This window comes from Garra rufa, chromosome 13, assembly GCF_049309525.1.
Source record: "Garra rufa chromosome 13, GarRuf1.0, whole genome shotgun sequence".
Classification (NCBI taxonomy): Eukaryota; Metazoa; Chordata; class Actinopteri; order Cypriniformes; family Cyprinidae; genus Garra; species Garra rufa.
In genome coordinates, this window is record NC_133373.1 from 35,184,586 (window position 1) to 35,206,193 (window position 21,608).

The 21,608-nt window shown below is 35.1% G+C and overlaps 1 protein-coding gene and 1 long non-coding RNA gene across 2 annotated transcripts in view; one reads left to right on the forward strand and one right to left on the reverse strand.

The window, feature by feature from the left end:
* pkib (protein kinase (cAMP-dependent, catalytic) inhibitor beta) overlaps positions 1 to 15,369 on the reverse strand; it is a 38,685-nt gene extending 23,316 nt beyond the window's left edge. The window contains exon 1 of the mRNA XM_073817081.1: positions 15,232 to 15,369. The gene's annotated coding sequence lies outside the window, so the exon portion shown is untranslated. The remainder of the gene's footprint in view (positions 1 to 15,231) is intronic.
* Positions 15,370 to 19,200: 3,831 nt separating this feature from the next.
* Positions 19,201 to 21,369, forward strand: LOC141348605 (uncharacterized). Its single transcript, XR_012357520.1, has 3 exons — positions 19,201 to 19,333; positions 20,592 to 20,636; positions 20,754 to 21,369. It is a non-coding gene; the product is annotated as an uncharacterized lncRNA (long non-coding RNA).
* Positions 21,370 to 21,608: the final 239 nt, after the last annotated feature.

Below are 21,608 nucleotides of genomic sequence, written 5' to 3' on the forward strand. Positions count from 1 at the left end.
ACTCTGCTGGTTGTCGTGACTAATTAAAATGTTAGATTTTACACTGAATAACTGAATATTTATAAAAGCCTAAGGTTCAAAACACCAATTAATTCATCATATACAACAGCAGGGCATTTTTAAGGCCACATCTTTTTACTTAACAGATTCATAAGCACATCTGAAAACGCTTCAAGTGCTTTTATTAGCTTTCGTTTTTTAGTGGAAAATATCTTTCACTACAAGTACGTTGACAAGCAGCAGACAGAGTTTCAAACTTTATCGCTGGCAAATGATAGAACGCAGGTTTGATTTGAATTGATTTGAAGCTTAATTATTTAAATTCATCCGATGATTTTATTATTCTCTCAATGAGTAAAAATCCACTCCAAATGAGTCTGCTGTTCGAATGATTCAGTGAACATGTGAACAATTCATTGATAGGTATTGACTCAAAAGAAAGATTCATTTCTCGCATCACACATAGATCTACTTAGGGGTAGACATGATCAACCAGTAGAACATCCTTAATCAGTAGTCTCCAATTGTCTCTATTGTGTTTACATGCTCATGCAGACATTGCTGTGCTACGTGGTCACAAAAACGTATTATTTGTATGCGTTTTTAAGCATCGCGGTTTAAAAACGAGTGATTTTAAGCTGCTGAAAGCAATCATCATACTGTTTCTGAGCACTGTCAGACACAAAGACGGTGCTCAGAGAAAGCGGGAGTATTGAGTTATTTTTGCCGCTTTATAGGCCTTGAGCGGTTAAATACACACACTTGTATGTGTCAAAATGCCAGTGTTTGCTGACAATTTAGTTCTTAAGTGAGAGCAAAACAGTTAGAAAAAAAATATGCAGTATATTGGATCTGGGCAACTCTTAAAGTTACAGCAGTCTAATATTCCAGCTGGTCTGTCATTCATGTTAAAGGGTTAGTTCACCCAAAAATGAAAATTAGCCCATGATTTACTCACCCTCCAGGCGTCCTAGGTGTATATGACTTCCTTCTTTCAGACAATTGCAATCAGAGTTATATTAAAAATTATCCTGGCACTTCCAAGCTTTATAATAGCATGGGCGGGTGTTTTTCTTCAACAGTCCAAAACAAGTCTAGTAAAGTGCATCCATAATAAAAAAGTGCCTCACACAGCTCCAGGCCTCCTGTAGCAAACCGATGCATTTGTATAAGAAAAATATCCATATTTAAAACGTAATAATCACTTTAATCTAGCTTGTGCCAACGGAAGCCGTTCTAGGCTTCATTTGTTTACTGGAGCATAGGAAGCAAAGTTTCCAGTCTCCTCTTGGCATAAATTGAAATCCTGAGACATATTTCTTTACAAATCCTCCTTTTGTACTTCTAATTCGTGACTGTTGTTTTGTTTAGATCTCTCTTCTCCTCTTCCACGTTTGTCACTTCTCAGCGGAGCATGTGCAACGCCTATGTCCTACATCATCCATCCTGAACGGCTACCATGTATGCGACAGTTAGCGCAAACTAGAGAAAAGTGATTATTACTTTTTAAATATGGATATTTCTCTTACAAAAATGCATCGATTTGCTAAAAGAGGCCTTTATTCACCCCTAGGAGCCATGTGAGGCACTTTTTAGTATGGATGGACGCACCTTATTTGAATTCTTTTAGACTGTTGAACAGAAAATCCTGCCTATATAAAGCTTGAAAGAGCCAGGACAGTTAATATAATATAACTCCAATTGGATTTATCTAAAAGAAGAAAGTCATATACACCTATGCCTTAAAGGTGAGTAAATAATGGGCTTATTTTATTTTTTGGGTGAACTAACCCTTTAATCAAACAACAAAAGAGAGAAAATCTCTGAGTAAAGATGGCTTTTGTAACTTTAACAAGACGTAATATATATTTAATTTTCACACTGAAGAAAATGCAGTGCTTTCATACGTTTGATCACATTATACTATGTCAATGTATGTTGCATTTCTTATTTGTTCTACTTTAGTTTTTTGTCCTATGTGCTTGTATTTACTTTCTTATTCTTATTTAGTCACTAAATGTTTCTCTTCGGCCAGTCTCACTGATAAGAAATTTATCTTCCATCAATATTTGTAGCGACAAAGTAACTCCATACTTTCTGCAGGATACACAGACCTATGGTAGATATATGGTTACGTCAGCCTCATCAATCGTATCACCAAAATTGAGTGAATGAAAGACAAAATCAAGACTTAGTATTGTTTATATAAATGTGTGTGTCTACAAATCTAAGACAATAAAGGGAGAGTGATAAGCAAAGGGAAGAGACTTGAGTCATGTAATGGCAGTAAACAAGAATGATTCATTCACTTCAAGGATTTGTTTTAATATCCCACTTTATTCACAAACAAAACACCACTACTCGCAACGCTGGAAACCAGCTGAACACCAATCTGCCAGGCCAGCTAAACTAGCTAAGACTGGTTTAAGTTTGCACTTTCAGCATGGTTACTCAAAGCACCACTTCTACAGAAGGAATCGAAGAGGATTTAATAGCATTAATGCTTGAAGGAACTGGCACCACACTACAACTATCAAACAGCTCCAGCTGTGTCAGATAACAAGGCCCCGAGCTTTCCCTTGTCACACATTTTTTATCTGCCAGGCTTTATTCAACCTCAAACCTTTGAAAATGTTGTTTTGACTGCAGCATCTCTAAACCTCAAATGCATCAAAACTCCCTTACGTTGTAAATGATTTAATTTTTTCAAAGTCTAAATAAAGACCGGTCACTCGTTTCGAATATCCAACACCTTCACCGACACATCTGTGCATGGTGAACAAAGCCAATTAGCACTGCATTACAGCGACGTCCCCAGCCATACACATAGATATCAAAGCTGTTTACTGCATCACATCACATGTACGGCCAAAAATAACACAAGCCAAGTCACATCCAATCATCTACAGGGGATCAGATATAAACTAAGCAGCAGCAAATTCAAGTTGAACCGTAGGTTAGCCGGACAACAAAGGTTTTAATCTTCACCTTTATATAGCAGATGTCAGCCGCTTGTGGGCAAAGCCCATTCGTGTGGGCTAGAAGAACAAAGCGCAGATTACATGTGATTCATCTTCTCACGTTTGAAAAGCAAACCTTAGTTCCCTGCACAGTGCATCCCCAGGGAATGATTTTCCCATTGGCTATCTGCCTCCCCAAACAAAGATCATGCTCAATGACGCAACACTGATGTGCACCGGACGCTGCTGAAATACCAAAGAAAGGCAAAGTGGCATCAATCAGATCTGACATTATCCAAATCTATATTTGGACTGATGATTCAGAACCTGAAGCATTTAACTATACACGCCATATTATCTCTAGGCTTTTTACAAGCTAGTTGTAGCTAGTTGTATCAAAATGAGACCCTGGATCACAAAACCAGTCTTAAGTAGCATGGGTATATTTGTAGCAATAGGCAAAAATACACTGTACACTCTTAAAAATAAAGGTGCTTTAAAAGGTTCTTCAAGCAATGCCATAGAAGAACCATTTTTGGTTTCACAAAGAACCATTCAGTTAAAGAACCATTTCTTACTTACTTTTTTATAATCTGAAGAACCTTATTTGCCACAGAGAACCTTTTGTGAAACAGATGTTAAAGGTTCTTTATGGAACCATTTAGACAAAAAGGTTCTTCTATGATTTGCAAAGCACCTTTATAGGCCTGTATGGGTCAAAATTATCGATTGTTCTTTTATGCCAAAAATCCTTAGGATATTAAGATCATATTCCATGAAGATATTTCGTAAATCTCCTACTGTAAATATATCAACACTTAATTTTTGATTAGTAATATGCATTGCTAAGAACTTCATTTAGACAACTTTAAAGGTGATTTTCTCAATATTTTTTTGCACCCTCAGATTCCAGATTTTCAAATAGTTGTATCTCGGCCAAATATTGTCCTTTCATAACAAATCATATATCAAATCTTATTTATTCAGCTTGCAAATGATGTATAAATCTCAAGTTTAAAAAAATTGACCCTTATGACTGGTTTTGTGGTCCAGAGATACATATATCAGAAATGGCAATGAGTTTTCCAAATGCATTTCAATAAGGACTGATTGCAGTGTTGATCGATGTGATTAGCGGTATTTGCCAAGACAAGAATTGTTATTAGCATTCCTCACACATTTCATTCAGCACTATTTGTGCTACAAACATGAATGATATCTCAAATTGCACTGTGTGTGCGCTATTACTTTGATAAGCGATCTAACTAACAATTTCCACCAGGCAGACGATAAAACGGTTGGGATCCAGGAACCAGAACACCATAGAGATGGTGAGCTCTTCTGATTTAACTGAGACAGTTAGCAAAAACCATCACACTCTTAAAAATAAAGGTGCTTTAAAAGTTTCTTCACAGCTATGCCATAGAAGAACCATTTTTTGTTTCCACAAAGAACCATTTAGTCAAAGGTTCTTTAAAAAAAACATCTCTTTCTTACCTTTTTATAATCTGAAGAAAGCACCAAGAATGTTTTGTGAAACAGAAAGGTTCTTCAGATGTTAAAGGTTCTTTATGGAACCATTTAGACAAAAAAGGTTCTTCTATTGCATCGTGAAGCACCTTTATTTTTAAGAGTGTAAAAAAGACCTAACAATCACTAGCAACAAATAAAAAGGTTTAAATCTAGTTGTACAAAATAGTACAGAACTGTAAAACTTTAAAATAATACATTCTCACTGGAGTGTTCCACTGTGATAAAAATCTATTTGTTCTTTGATTTCTTTTTGCAGAACAATTTTCACACTTCTCAAGGGTTTGCTATTACTTCTTTGAACAGGCTTCAACCAACCACTTTGCTGACTCCAACATATGCAGTGTTTTTTTTTTACTGTATATGCGGTAACAAACCACAAGACAGCAAGAGCAATAAAGTAAATGGACTCCCTTTCTTTCAAAAAAGATCTGCATGGGAGAGATTTAAAAAAAAGGCAGCCTTCAATAAAATTAAATCAATTAGGGTCGTTTATCTCTAAAGCTTTATTTAGCAGATCAATATATGCTACACTTAAAAGCTCCTAAGCATTACATTAGTCCATGCTAGCTTTTCTTTTTTTAATTATTTTATCAGCGAGAGAGTTAGAGGGCTCTTCACTGTTTCTTGGCACAGATTTTGATGCTGCTACTCCTATACAGTATAAAAACACCATTGAAAGATTTATGGCAGGCTGTATAGAAAATGGCATGAAAGGAGAGGAAGGCAAACTAATATTGATCAATAGCAATGCAGCCATAAGGAACTGAACCCACGCAAGGTTGACCTTCAATTTAGAGCCCTAAAAGTGCTCAATTAAAGAGGAAATATTATCAGATATCCTCTTAATATGCACATTTATGTTCATTTATGCTCATCAATATGCTCATTTACACTACCAAGGTTTTTGTATTTGATCCAGAGTACAGCAAAAACAGTACAAATGTGAAATATTTTTACTATTTAAAATAACTGTTTTCTATTTGAACATATTTTAAAATGTAATTTATTCCTGTGATTTTAAAGCTGAATTTTTGATCTTTCAGAAATCATTCTAATATACTGATTTGCTGCTCAGTTATTATTATTATGTTGAAAACAGCTGAGTAGAATTTTTCAGGTTTCTTTGATAAATAGAAAATTCAGAAGAACAGCATTTATCTGAAATAGAAATCTTTTGTAACATTATAAATGTCTTTATCATCACTCTTGATCAATTTAAAGCATCCTTGCTAAATAAAAGTATTAATTTCTATAATTATTATTATTAAAAAAATATACTGACTTCAAGCTTTTGAATGGTATAGTGTATAATGTTACAAAAGCCTTTTATTTCACATAAATGCTGATCTTTGGATCTTTCTATTCATCAAGGAATCCTAAAAAAATACTCAACATTTTAAATATTGATAACAATAATAAAAATGTTTCTTGAACAGCAATCATGTGACACTGAAAACTGAAGTAATGATGACAAAAATGTAGCTTTGATCACAGGAATAAACTACATTTTAAAATACATTAAAATAGAAAGCAGTTATTTTAAATTGTAAAAATATTTCACAATATTACTGTTTTTGATCAAATAAATCAGCAGAAGAGACTAAAAAACATTATAGATCGTACTGTTCAAAAATTTTGACTTGTGGTGTATGCTTTTATGGATGCACAACTTTTTAGTTGGGCTATGATGGCTCCTAAATCTTAAATAATGCAGTATGCTATCACATGGTTTGTCTGTTTTTATTAAATACACTTATTGAACTGCATTAATGCCACCTATAATAAGATTGAAAAGTCTGCGTAAAATCTTTTGGGGGAATTAGGCCTATATTAAATGAAAAACTGCTTGCAAAAAAATTGCAAAACTGTATTACTTAGACCTAGTACTAGATTATTAATGGACACTATTATATTCCTATCTCTATTTATTTATTAATATTAACAAAATGGTGATTTCCAGCAACAGCAATCATTCCGGTGACATGAGCGAAAGCAAAACTCTGTCAGAAAGTAAATGGGGCTTAACACAAGCATCAAAGGGTTTATAAAACTCTCAGTATGTTGCACTTGGCCAAACACAAAATGTCAGATGCAGGACAGGCCTTTTAAAACAGCATTGATTGTATTTTACAACACTTCTCCGTGCACCTATAGTCTAGGCTTATGACACACATAGTGTGCCATGCATGAAGACAATGTGCTTTCATAAATAATTCACATCTGCGAGGGTTCCAGTGTAAGATCGATAAGAGCTCCTTGTGAATGCGACCCCTTATTCTCCCGTCACCGGCAATTTATCCAGCGCAAACACAGACACAGGTTTTATTTGACAGAAAGTGAGTTTTAAAGCCTCACAACATGCAACAGTCTGTTTTATTTACTTGACATACGGAACGTACAGCTCGGAGTAGACAATAAAATAAGCTGCTGTCTTGGTGCGAGACATTTTGACAGTTAGCAAGGGAAGATCAAACTGAAAGCCTGGATACCTTGGTCCCTAGATTGCCTGCGGTGTATTTTTAGGTCCAATATGGTGATGTGCTCAAATCCGGCGATTTAAGATAAGAGATAACAGTGAGACCTCTGGCCCTTTATAACCCTCCGGTGCCAGACTTTACACAAGCCTTGCTACAGTATATTGTAGAGCGGAGGATTAGGGCTTATCGCTAGAACACTGTGTGGTCTTTAACTCTTTACTGAAGGAGAGACACCATACGATGCACCCCATATGGTGAGATGCGTAAAAGCCCACATGTCGTTAGCAATGTGCGCCTCTGCAAACTACCGTTGATCCATCAGTGTCACCTCCACAAAACATCTATTCATTATTTACAATAACGGGTACTTAAAAAAAAATCTTCAGATGTAATATGTAAATTCTTCATTTGACCGACATCAAAAATGCATGCTATTAAAGATGTCTGTATTACAGAAGTAATTTGAAGTAACTATGCAGTTCAATAATAATCACACATGAACCTCACCTATAAAATAACAGTCGAATGACTGGGATATGGTTAAAAGGGTCCTATTATGCTCTTTTACAAAGTCTTTATATTGTTTTGGGGGTGCACTAGAACATGCTCTCATGCTTGGTGGTTCGGAAAACGTATTATTTTTCACATAATTTATATTATTACAATAGCTTTCTCTCAGGCTGGCACAAATGGCTAGATTAGATCCGGGTTGGATGAAGGTCCACCTTCTAAAAAAACAAAATGTGTTGTGATTGGTTAGCAGTCCCACTGCGTTGCGATTGGCGAACAGCGTTTCAGTACAGCTTGGGAGTGCCAGGATTAATTTTTAATATAACTCAGATTGCATTCGTCTGAAAAAAGGAAGTCATATAATCCTAGGATGCATGGAGGGTGAGTAAATAATATGCTATAGTAGTGTTGGTCCTATCGCCAGCCTTGACAAGATCACTGATACATGATATTATCATTATTATTATCATAATTTAATTATTTACATTATGACCACTCTAATAATAATCCCACATTAACCTCACCTATAAAATAACAGTAGAATGACGTGGATATTTTTCAAATAGAAATGATAAAATTAAAATTAGTGGTGGGCCGTTATCGGCGTTAACGTGCTGCGTTAACGTGAAACTCTTATCGCGCGATAAAAAAAATATCGCCGTTAATCTATTCTCCAATTTGGGTTGGGAGCTGGGTCTAAACTACGCAAGCTATGATGACTTTCACCTTGATAGTTTAACGTGGATGTATACCGAAGACTATAGAATATGGTCGCGCGTTTAAGTCTCCTCCGCCAAAACACAGACAGGATCGCGTCGTCCTCCATTCATAAAAACCGAATCTACTATAGCGAAATGCCACGTAAATTCGTCGTTTTTTGGATTCATAAATCAAATGTTGGTCAGTCACTTAATTCAAATCGCGATATGGACTAGTGTATGTGAAAACTGAAATGCAAAAAGACCGTTTTAATATGAATCCGGTATGTTCCGTTTGCCTAGCTGTATGTATGAATGATGGAGACGAGCTTTTACTACACGCATACTGAAACACACGTGACGCTCCCGGTAATTTTTGGCATTTTCATCTCACATGAACAGATAAACTCAATCTCCCAAACTGCTGTGAGTGTCACTTTTACCGTTTCATTTTTATGAAAACTAGCATCATATCATACTGTATGACACAGAAACTTCACGGCAACCTGTCAAAATAAAAGTATGGTGTAACATGTAATGGGTTGGGTAGGTGATGTTGACGTTTAAAAAAAAACAATCTAATAGGTAGAAAAAATAATTTCATTGTTAGTTAGTTAGTAAACACAAGTACATCTAATTGAACATAATTTATTTTCATCAACAAATTATCATAAAACAGCTTTATGAGCTTTATGATCCATTCTCAAAGACTTTAAGTCATTATTTGGGTAGCACACATATTCTGAATGCCTTCAGCAGAATTCAAATTAGCCATTTTAATCTAGATTAATCTAGATTAATTCCAAGATTTAATCTAGATTAATCTAGATTAAAAAAATTAATCTATGCCCACCCCTAATTAAAATAAATTGGTTGGTTCATGCTTTTGACCACTAGATAGCCACAAAACCCTATTAAGCTTTGCTTAATTTGAAATTATTTGATGCAAATAAACCTGTTGTGCCTATACCTAATTTCTGTGTATTTCACTATTTAACTGTGACATTTTTGTTCCACTATAGCAGTATCTAGCTGAACTGCATACAGCGATTGTTTTCAAACTGTCTGTCTTTGATTGGATAAATAGAGTCAAAAAAGATAAAGCGATTGTTCGCACCAAAAATGAAAATTCTGTCAATAACTATTTACCCTCATGTCATTCCAAACCTGTAAGACCTTTGTTTATCTTCAGAACACAAATTCAATATTTTTTATCAAATCTGCAAGCTTTTTGACTCTGCATAGACAGCAATTTAACTATGTTCAAGGGCTAGAAAGGTAATAAAAACATTTATTCAACAATTTATTCAACAAACAACTTTATTCGCGTTCAAAGATATCTTATTTGTGTTCTGAAGATGAACAAAGGGCGAGTAATTAATGACAGAATTTTCATTATTGGGTGAACTATCCTATTAATGAAAGTTGTTGAAGTATTACATATGCAGTAAGTGCCAGGAAACAGTGCAGTAGCTCTACTGCGAGTTGCATTGGGTATAAAAAGTTACTGTTAAGTAATAACTGTTAAGTAATAACTATCTGTGATTGTGTGTACTGCATGCTGCAATGCCTTTTATTGTTCGTTAACAGGAGAATGTTTATGTAATGCGTGGACCAATTGGTGAAATGAATGGAGAGTTGAGCTCTCTTGGGATCTCGCCAGTGAAACACTTGAACAGAAGCTGTCATGCCTTTCACTACAGCCTTGATGATACTCTGAGGGAGGCTGAAACAGAATGAATATCAGCTGTTAAAAGAGAGAAGAGAGGGAGAGAGAGAAAGAGGCTGTGCTTCTTCAAGGCCAAATTTTGTTCTGTTGCATATTGTCGGTTTAAAATCAGTTTAATCTTTTCAAATGCCTGCTCTAAAAGATTAGAAAGAACTTTGGGTTACAAATAAGCACCTGAACCTTCCAGTTCATTGAAGCAATAATATGTTTCAATTTACTCATTACATGAATCTGTTTAGATTAGAATGTGTGTTACTGTATTGACTACAATCCTCCTCACACTCCTGGGGCAAATTTGAAATAACAAACAAATGCAGTATATGAAGTATATGGAAGCTTATTTTCACCACAGAAAAAGGTAAAAAAACAAAAAAAAAAAAAAGGTAACTGTGACTTTTTATGTCACAATTTTTTTTTTCCAGAATTGTTTATAATTGTTAATTCTAAAAAAAAAAAAAAAGTAAAAATTGTGGAATTACACAATTGCCTGGTGGACTAAATTACCCTGGTGGAAACCAAAACCAAAGTTGCAATATGTAATGTCAGAATTAAGATACATTTTTCTTAGAATTGCGAGAAAAGTCTATATTGTAATATTGGAACTCCAATGTTGGAAGTACATTTTGTTAAAGGGTTAGTTCACCCAAAAATGAAAATTTTGTTATTAATTACTCACCCTCATGTCGTTCCAAACCCTAAGTCCTTTGTTCGTCTTTAGAACACAAATTAAGATATTTTTGATGAAATCCAAGAGCCATCTGACCCTCCATAGACAGCAAGGGTCCTACTACGTTCAAGGTCCAAAAAAGGTACCAAAAACTTAAACTTAAAAATAGTCCATGTGACATCAATGGTTCAACCACAATTTTATGAAGCTATGAGAATACTTTTTGTGCTCATAAATTTCTTAAAAAATGTATTTAACAATTCTTCTCCTCTACGTCACCCTGGGACACCACAACACATACGATACGCCTTGTTTACGTTCAAACGTTCTGATCTCACATGGACTATTTTTTCGATGTTCTTGGTATCTTTCTGGACCTTGAATGTGGTAGGACCCTTGGAGGAGAAGAATTGTTAAATAAAGTTGTTACTTCAGTTTTTTGTTAGCACAAAGTTTCTGAGCTAAGTTTCTAAGAAACGTTTGCTTCATAAAATTGCGGTTGAACCACTGATGTCACATGGACTAAGTTTTTGGTACCTTTCTGGACCTTGAACGTGGTAAAACCCTTGCTGTCTATGGAGGGTCAGAGAGCTCTCGGATTTCATCAAAAATATCTTAATTTGTGTTCCGAAGACGAATGAAGGTCTTATGGTTTGGAATGACATGAGGGTGAGTAATTAATGACAGAATTTTCATTTTTGGGTGAACTAACCCTTTAACAAAATGTACTTCCAACATTGTGTGTCAGAAAGCTTTCGGATTTCATCAAAATATATCTTAATTTGTGTTCCGATGATGAACGAAGGTCTTGCAACCTACGTAAATTTCCCATGTTGGTTATTTCCGTTTTTTTAAATTCTGTTAATACTTTCCCATTAAAAACATACTACCGTGTGTGTAGTTGGATCTATATGGACATGTATGGCCATTGCGCTCAAGTCTTTTGCAGCATCTCGCACATGAGTGGCGCGTTTAAGGCGCTGTGTCAAGTTAACAGAATTTACTTGAAATTGTTGAATAACTTTCACACACTCATCAAAGTCAGTTCCGAAACAGTATACCAATCAGAAAACCACAGAGGCGGGGCAAGCGTTGCGAGCATGGCAACTTTTGTATTTGACACCATAGCGAAGTAGACATTCTGCGTTTTTTTTTTTTTTTTCTGAGTGCTGCATCTTGCATTTTAGACACAAGGACGTGTTCTGTGTGAATGGCCAGTAAGAAGTGAGAGTTTATAAATACTTATAGCATATAGCATATAGAGTGACAGGGCAAGATGTCAACATCTATAATTAGGGGAAAAAAGAATAATAATTAATAATACACATTTTTAATTAATTGTAATTGAGGCAAAACATTTAATAGAGTGTTTTTACAACGCGTCATCCATCGGCCTAATTGGCGGCACTGAGCGTTAGCAATGCCACTGAATGAACGAATCTCGCTTATTTTGCTGATTATTGCTGCTGAAAATGGTTAATTATTGTCATGTTTTGGGCTGTACTAATTGGTCGTTTCAGGAAAAACATTTGAAGTACTGTAGACTGCCAAAAGTTACAACAAATCAAGTAGACAAGTGCAAAAATCTGTCTGAGGAACAAAAGGCGTTTGTGGTTGGCCGAACCGAACCAGGATTTCCAGGGCAAGAATCTTGACAACATTCGTGTTTGTTCTTATCATTTCCAGTCAAGTAGGTGAAATATTAGGCTAATATCTTAATTATTACTGCTCATATGTATCTTTACCACCTATTAACTTTAGTTTGTCAAAATATTGCACCCTTTCCTGCTTACTAAGCCATTCCCTATATGATTTACCAGCTTCCACATGGTTTTTCCAGAGTTTAGATAGCATAAATAACATATTCAGTAGTACATTTACCGCAATCCATGCAATCCATGCTTTTGTTTACATCCGAGTATCGCCAATGTGGCCGCCCAGCCAACTGACCAAATCGTGACGTAAATGCAAACCTTCAATTAATCTGGTTTTTGATTTTAGGTCATATCATCCAGCCCTACACTCCCACTGACTGCCATTGGCCAGGAAACAGACAGTCCTGTCCCCGAACTTGCACTGTTACTGATGTGGCTGGACTTTATGTTGGAATCAATTTATGAATGGCTTAAAATGCTTTCAATGAACCCAATTATATACGCAGAAAAATCTATAAGATTATTCTAATATTAAACACTACTTGGAGTGGTAATTTATAGTTATTGGATGATGGCTCAGTTGTATCACTTGTAAGAACTGTAGAACATATCACAGTCACAATCCTTTTATATAATTACAGTACACCATTTATGGCTTTAGATTTTCTAACTGCAGCATTTTGTTAAAACCACAACTTTACGTGCTAAAATAGCCTAAAGAAATAAAACAACAAGTCTGGGCACCAAATCTGCTTTTTTTGTCTAATTGCTGGTCTTGTGACATATGTGTGAAAGCACACCAGCAAGTGTGAATGTGCAGCACCAGCGGTAAGGGAGAAAATAAACTGTGCCAAACGATACTGTCTAGTCCCATGAGCACAATTAACTTTACGAACAAGCAGACACTGCTGCAAAGTTTCTGTTATCATCAACAAGGCCAATTAAAAATAGATTCTCCATGGGCGGCACCCAGCAGGAGATGCTCTACTGTACCACGGCATAACATACACACACCTCTTCGTGATGCGTTCTGCCATTGAGATTAATAGATGTAGAACGGCGGCTACGGCGGCTACTATATTACAACAGTTTATCATGAATTTTGCTATATAGAAAACAAAATACAGCCTTAATTCTTAGCATGCAGCTTATTATTATCAGTAAGTGTGTTGATAAAAAAATAACAGGTTTTGAGAACCAGATCCTGCCCTCTATCAGTAAATCTTGTGAGGGTCACTGAGCTGTTCTGGGGGAAGATGGGACGTATCAATGTGTAATTTCATGTGTGATTTAACCCTGCTGGAGGCTCATCCATTATCACAGCGCAGCAACATGACAATCTTTTGTTACCAACAACACCAGTGTAGTATACAAAAATAGATGCATCCATAACAACGGACAAAAGAACCATATGCCAGGCTGTAAATGCAGGACTCGTTTGAATAGAAAGGACACGGTGCCTGTTTGAGTAAATGCCTCTAGATGAGAAGATAATGAAACTGCTGTGTCTCCTAGGCAACTTTAACCGCCTTTAACTTAGTATGTTGCAATTAAATGATCACAAATGTCACAGTATCTGTTCTGCTCATACTCTCCAGGGCTTCTGAACAGCAAAATTAATTCAAAATGAGGGGAAATGGACATATAAAACTCTTTATGATCTAAGAACTTTTTAAACATTTAACATTTTTTTAAATTACTTTAATTATTGTCTATGTGTGACTCTGGACCACAAAACCTTCTTGAGTAGCATGGGTATATTTGTAGCAATAGCCAAAAATACATTGTATTGGTCAAAATTATGCATTTTTCTTTTATGCCAAAAATCATTAGGATATTAAGTAAAGATAATGTTTCCTGAAGATATTTAGTAAATATATCAAAACTTAATTTTTGATTATAATAGGCATTGCTAAAAACTTCATTTGGACAACTTTAAAGGCGATTTTCTCAAAATTTTAGATTTTTTTCACCCTCAGATTCTAGATTTTCAAAGAGCTGTACCAAATATAGTCCTATCCTAACAAATCATACATCCATAAAAAGCTTGTTGAAGCTCAGATGATGTATAAATCATACCTTTATGACTGGTTTTGTCGTCCAGGGTCACATTTGTGTTTTAAAATTATAACTTTGAAAAGGACAGTACTGCTACACTGGCTTTTTATGTGCATTATTTTACAACCATGAAGCATCATTACTAGAGTCATGAGTCATTTACATGCAAATGTATAATGTACAGCTGCAATAATCCAGTTTAAGCTGTTTTGGAACTGTTTCTAGCTGGTCTGAGCAGGTCATTAGCTGGTTGACCAGCAATCATGTTCTAAAAACCAATTTGATCGACTTAGTGTGACCAAGTGGCAGCCGGTTTGTTGCTGCATGGTCTAATATGGTGCATGGACCACCTAATGACCATCTTAGACCAGTTAGAAACCAAAACAATTTCATTTCATTACATCCATTTTAAGGTTAGAGTGATTTTGGACACACGTACACCAGAAATAAATAATGACAATAAAAAAGTCAACAGTTCAGTTCTAGCATAACCTTTCATCTAAACCTCGCATGCAGCAGCATCTTTTCACTATGTAAACCATCCAAATGCAAGCGGCATTTATATTCAATAAATAAATCTAAATAAAAAACAAGAATTGTCTTTACATAGTATATTCCTTAATGTGTCAGACGCGTAGGGTAGCCTATATTGCATGATCAGTGCATATGAACAGGCACTCGAATATGAACAATAGATTTCCCCCACGACAACTGGGATTGTTTAACTAGCATCCATACTCGTTTAAAACACGTGGTTCATTCATTTACTTATCGTCCTTGTCATGTAAATGAACGGACAGCTGTAATGCATCGGTGAGCATCTGGATAAAGCAGCGCACATAGAGAACTTCAAAGCGCGCAGTGATGCTCTCCACATAAGCATCTGACACATCTCTAACCTTCTGTCTTTCTTGTGACAGTCCTGCAGCAGGGCTTTTACTCACCCCGAATATGAAGCAACTCCTCGAAGCAGAGCTATCCGGGAGAACACTCCGAATCAGTACCAACAGAGGCTATCCGCGAGGGGAACTCCGCGTATTGAGACCATCTTCGTCGTGATTCTCCTTCTCTCTGACACTGAGTCCTGCGCGAGCGAGCACAACTACCTCGCGCGCCGCTGACATCACACGAGAGCGCGCATAGCCAGACGCTGCCTGTCATAGTTACACTTTAGATATTGAAAAGTGTTTATTTATAGTTGAACTTTAGACACAGGAAATTACGAAATTACGTTATTTAAAATATGGAAATTATTATTTATATTATTATTATATACATATGTAATTGTATGTGCAAAAATTATAGCTTCTTGTGATTATATCACAAATGTTTTAAAGTTATATTAGTGTATTATATCATATTATATTATATTATATTATATTATATTATATTATATTATATTATATTATATTATATTATGTTATATTATATTATATTATATTATATTATATTATGTTATATAAAAATAGACGCTTTAATTAATCCACAAACAATTATATATTTAATATGTAAATGGGAATGTGTGTGTGTGTGTGTGTGTGTGTGTGTGTGTGTGTGTGTGTGTGTGTGTGTGTGTGTGTGTGTGTGTGTGTGTGTGTGTGTGTGTGTGTGTGTGTGTGTGTGTGTGTGTGTGTGTGTATACACTGTTGTTCAAAAGTTTGGGATCTGTAAGACTTGTAATCTTTTTTGTATTTATGCTGCATTTATTTGATCAAAAATACAGAAAAAAAACAATAGTACTGCGAAATGTTATTACAATATAAATTAATGGTTTCTATTTAAAATATAACTTTAAAATATAATTTATTCCTGTCATGCAAAGCTGAATTTTCATCAGCCATTATTTCAGTCTTAAGTGATACATGATCCTTCAGAAATTATTCTAATATGCTGATTTATTATCAGTGTTGAAACTGTTGTTATATTTATTTATTTATTGGAATTTATTTATTTATTCTCAGGATTCTTTGATGAATAAAAAGTTTAGAAGTTTAAAAAAATTCAAAATATTAATATTTTCTAGCAGCATAAGTCTTTGCTATCACTTTTGATCGATTTAATACATCCTCGCTGAATAAAAGTATTAATTTCTTTCAAAAATGAAAGAAAAAAATGTACTGACCCCCCAAACTTTTAAACGGTAGTGTATATTGTTAGAAAAGATTTCTATTTTAAATAAATGCTGTTCTTTTTAACATTTTATTCATCAAAGAATCCTGAAAAAAGGATCACAGTTACTCAGCTAATAAATCAGAGTATTAGAATGATTTGAAGGATCATTTGATTCTGAAATCTGGAGTAATGATGCTGAAAATTCAGCTTTGCATCACAGGAATAAATTCTATTTTAAAGTATATTAATATAGAAAACCATTTGTTTAAATAACAATAATATTTCACAATGTTAGTGTTTTTTCTAATCAAATAAACAGCCTTGATAAGCAGAAAATACTTCATTAAAAAACATTACAGATCTACTGATCCCAAACTTTTGAACATCAGTATATATATTCCTATTTGCATATGTCTTGAATGTAGCCCTTGCATAATAAAAGCTGACACCCTGTGCTCTATTTTTACCAGATACTAACTCGGTGACCCACCGCCCTGCGGGTCACACGGTGATCTGTTTTTTACAACTACCTTAAGCACCTTATGCAACCACAATCCTCCCCTTTAACAAACAGAGCTTTAACCCTCTGAACTGGCCGAAGATAGTTCCTTCTGTACAATCCTGCTCCACACGACCACACTGCAGCCACTTCATCCCATTTGTCAATTCCAAAAATAAAATGAACTCTGGTGGCCCAAGGGCATGTGTTTAATTATGACGTGATGGAGGATCACTGTAGACCAAAAGAGTATTTATCTAAAAGAGTGACTAAAAGAGATTTTGTCCTGAAAAATTTATGAAGGACTGATTAACAATGAAAAAGGCAACTCAGCTCTATTGAGAAAAGGCAGACGGCGCAGGAACCAGAGGGAGAAATTGCAGTTACCAAACTGAATAACCGTTTGTTTCTTTGCATAATTATGATTTGGTTGGTTTGTATGGTACAAAAAAAAGAAAAAGAAACTCAACTAAAGCCTTCAAGTCAAAGGTGTTTAAACAAATGACTAGATTTACTGATCAAAACTAGTAGTAGATAGTTTAAAATAGATATAGTACATAGTTAAAATCTGTTAATATATTCCATATTAACAGATTTTAACTATGTACTATATCTATTTTCAGAAAGACATGAACTGTACGTAAAGGATATTAACTTTAAAATGGAAATGATTCCAGAATTACACATTTGCCACTTGTCACTTTCCCTGGTTTGGAGATATTATAGGCTGACCAAGGATATCACAGACTGGTGGCTCTTTCATAAGACATTCTGGGCCAATTACAGCTCTTATGTAAAGTATCACTTCTGCTTCATCTCACAAATAAGCCTAGAGATAGAAGTCATTTTAAATTGGCTGTGGAAATGGAAAATGTAAATACGTTTAATCCAATAACTAGCTACAAAAAGACAAGACTTGCAGAAGACTTAATGTTGGGAGAAAACATCTCAGTGGATGAATTTTACTGCCGTAACCATTTAAAATAATATGCTGCTCCTAAAAATAGTGCATACAAATCCGACATTCACATCAGACTTTGACCGATAACATTTCCCGGAGCGACCTTCTCAGAACACAGATATTCTAGAGCTTCCTTTTACTTAATCATTTGCCTCCGTGCCAATTATTACCTGGACTTAGCAACAGCTTGACTTCCATGACTGCACAGCTGTTTCCATTAACTCAGTCCAGATTTTCTTGGTTTCTATCGCATTACAGAATCATTTTTCATGCATTAATTATGGAGACGTTTGATTTCACATGTGAACTTCAGTACTTTGCCTTTTCTCCCAGTGTGTAGAATAGCTGCACACTTTCTAAATACCTTGTTATTGAGGTTTATTTTATAATAATAAATAAAAAGCATTTCTTATATTGCATTTGAAACCTCTTAAAGGCAAATAAATTGACTGTAGATCTCAAGATTTATTGTAAGATTAAAAAAAAAACAAGAGTGAACCGAGTCAAAGATGAATATACAGTTGAAGTCAAAAGTTTACATACACCTTGCAGAATCTGCAAAATGTTAATTATTTTACCAACCTTCTGCAAACGCTCACTGATGCTTCAGAAGGAAACACGATGCATTAAGATGCATTAATTTAACTTATTTAGTCTTCTGGAGAACATGTAGATACGTACTGTAGTTTCTGAAGGGCAGTACTAAATGAAAGAAATATGATATTAAGGCAAAATAAGAAAAATGTACACATCCTCATTCGGTTCAAAAGTTTTCACCCCCAGCTCTTAATGCATCGTTTTTCCTTCAGGAGCATCAGTGAGCTTTTGAACCTTCTGTAATGGTTGCACATGAGTCCCTCAGTTGTCCTGGATTTCAAAATCATACAGTTATTGTTGGAGAAGGTTTAAATACACAAAAATGATGCAAAATCAAAGAATCTGTGGGACCTGAAGAACTTTTCTGAAGAACAGCGGGCAGTTTAACTGTTCAGGAGAAACCAGGGACTCATAAACTACTATCACTAAACAAACAAGCAAACAAACAAAAAAAAAATCATTCAGGTAACAACACAGTATTAAGAATCAAGTGTATGTAAACTTTTAAACAGGGTCATTTTTATAAATTAATCTATTATTTCTCTTGTGGGCTATATGTAAATGTATTTTATGTAAATGATCTTATTCAGGTCAGTACTAAATAAAAAATAACATGCATTTTGTATGATCCCTCTTATTTTGGTAAAATAATTAACATTTTGCAGATTCTGCGAGAAGGGTCTGGCTGCAGACCTGCACCTCCACTGTCAGACCTGCACTCTCAGACCTGCACTCTCCGTCACCCAAACTTCCTCTGCAGGTGACGTCACTTTCAATCGACACCTGCACACTACGGTACCTGCGCTATTTGCAATCTGCGTGTAGTGGGACGTGTTGGATTGAGAATAACTTCTGAATTCGTTCAAGAATCATTGCTGTAAGTACATATGTGTATGTTTATTATACGTTTTATTAGATTGTATTCTGATATACAAAATTATGTTTGCCAACGTGTTCGCTGCTCACTGGTTGTGTTTAAAAAGTTGCATTAGCTAGGGCTGTGCAATTAATAAATTTTTGCTTCAAACGATCATGAAAATGCAGTAATCGAGATGAAACGATTATTGTGCCCCACTCCGCCCCCTTTCCAGTGGTGCGCTTTCGCTCTTCCATAAAAGCCTAATTTCACATGCAAATCAGCAAAATCATGTTACGTGACTTTCATAAAACGGGACATGCTTGATTTATTCATGTTTCTTTGATGTTATGTTTTTAATAGCGCGTAGGAAAAGTTGCGGTGTTTTTTGAATGCGCTCAAAGACGGAGCCGAACATGGACTTGTAAAGTTATATTTTAACTCAGGTGCGCGCCTAAACGGTCAAATACACGCAAAAATATTTGAAAATGAGGCGCTTGTTGATTATTCATGTAAACGCTTGTCAGTTAAATGACCATAAACAGTTGAAATTAAAAAACGTGTGTTTGGGTCCGTGCGGTTAAGCGCAACACTGCTTTTGAATGAAGGACGTTTGTAGTTTTAATCAGACACAAAGGATGTAACTATTACAGTGAAGATGCAGTTTTATTTTACATTCAAATAATTACATTTAATTTATGTAGTATTGTTAGACTACTTTAGACTTGCAGAAAAGTATTCAGAAAAATATTTTTTTAATCACTGTTTTTTTTTTTTTAATCTTTTTCGCTGTATTGCTATCTAAATTAATTACTATAGAAAGTTTTGGACCCTGTCATAATCGTTTAAAAAATCGTGATTACAATATTGACCAAAATTATCGTGATTATGATTTTTGTTGAAATCGAGCAGCCCTAAGCTGTATAGCCTAACTAGTCAACCACTCCGTCACTGACTTAAATACATTTAAAGTAAGCTAAACTACTGAACAGAATGGTATATATGCTTTCGTAAGTTAATTATATAGCTTACACGTAAACTACTGTATAGTTTAGTGGAAGTGATTGTTGTGTTACTGATAATATAAGTAGAATGAGACAATTAAATGTGGTGTTTTTATTAGCAAAACAGGTAGTGTGAAACATTGTAAAGCACCACATTTGATGTTTTCTTCTGCTCCTACTCTTCTCAATTCAGATTACTTCATTTGAGTGACATTTTATATATTATAAATATATGTATGTGTGTGTATAACTGGTTTCTTCTATCCTGCTCTTAGGCAGATGATGCAAGTATAGATGTACTGATGGAATCATCACAAGAGGTACATTATTTTGTTACAGGACTAGTAACAAGTAATTGTTTTTTTTTGCACAATACTGAATTAATGTTTTTGGTATCTTACATTTGTATCTCTCTTGTTCTTTGTGTTATTTTACAGAATCAACTGATGGGAGATTTAAATAAAGCCAGCAAGTGGTGTTTGGAACCATAGATATATATACGTAGATGCCTCATTAGCGACTGTTTCTATGGGCCTTTATACGTAAGCCGTCCGCCATTTTGCTGCGGTCCAGTTGACGTCATTCACCCATAGATCTAGGTAAATCACCATAGTAATCACTGAATATTCGAAATATAACAGTCCTGCAAAGCCGTTGGTCTGCGAACCTACAGTATGGTGAATGACGTCTAGTGGACCGCTGCAATATGGCGGACGCATCTATGTGCTTGGAGCGGTCCAATGGGGTATCTACGTATACGTATATATGTTTGGAACAGCCAAGTGTGCTGCTTGGTTCTGTTCAGCTGCCCAAAGTACTCTGCATGGAGGATGAAGATGTTGATGAGGCCATGGACAAATTACAGAAGGCTGAATTTTCAGAGGACAGACTTGTTGCTCTGGAACCTTTCAGCTTTATCTTTACTGCGATGAAGGACATTGACTTCTTCCTTGAACATGTAGTTGATGTTATGAATCTGAAAGTATTCTGTCAAACTGAAAAGGAAGGAAATGCATAATGTGCTTCTTTGCAGAAATAAAAGAAAATACATAATTTGCCTCTTTGCATTCTTTCTGTTCTGTTTTTATTTGTTGTGGAAGTGTTTTAAGCTTTTACTTATTTTTATATTACTATTTTATAAAACTATTGCTAGTTTTCAAAATAATAGTAAATAGTCTGTCTCTTTGTAACTAGCTTACAATAAAAAACTAAAATAAAAAATTGCATCTGCTTAATTTTTGTTAATGTTATAGTTTGGTAATGTAATATAGTTGTAGCCTACTTGAATGATA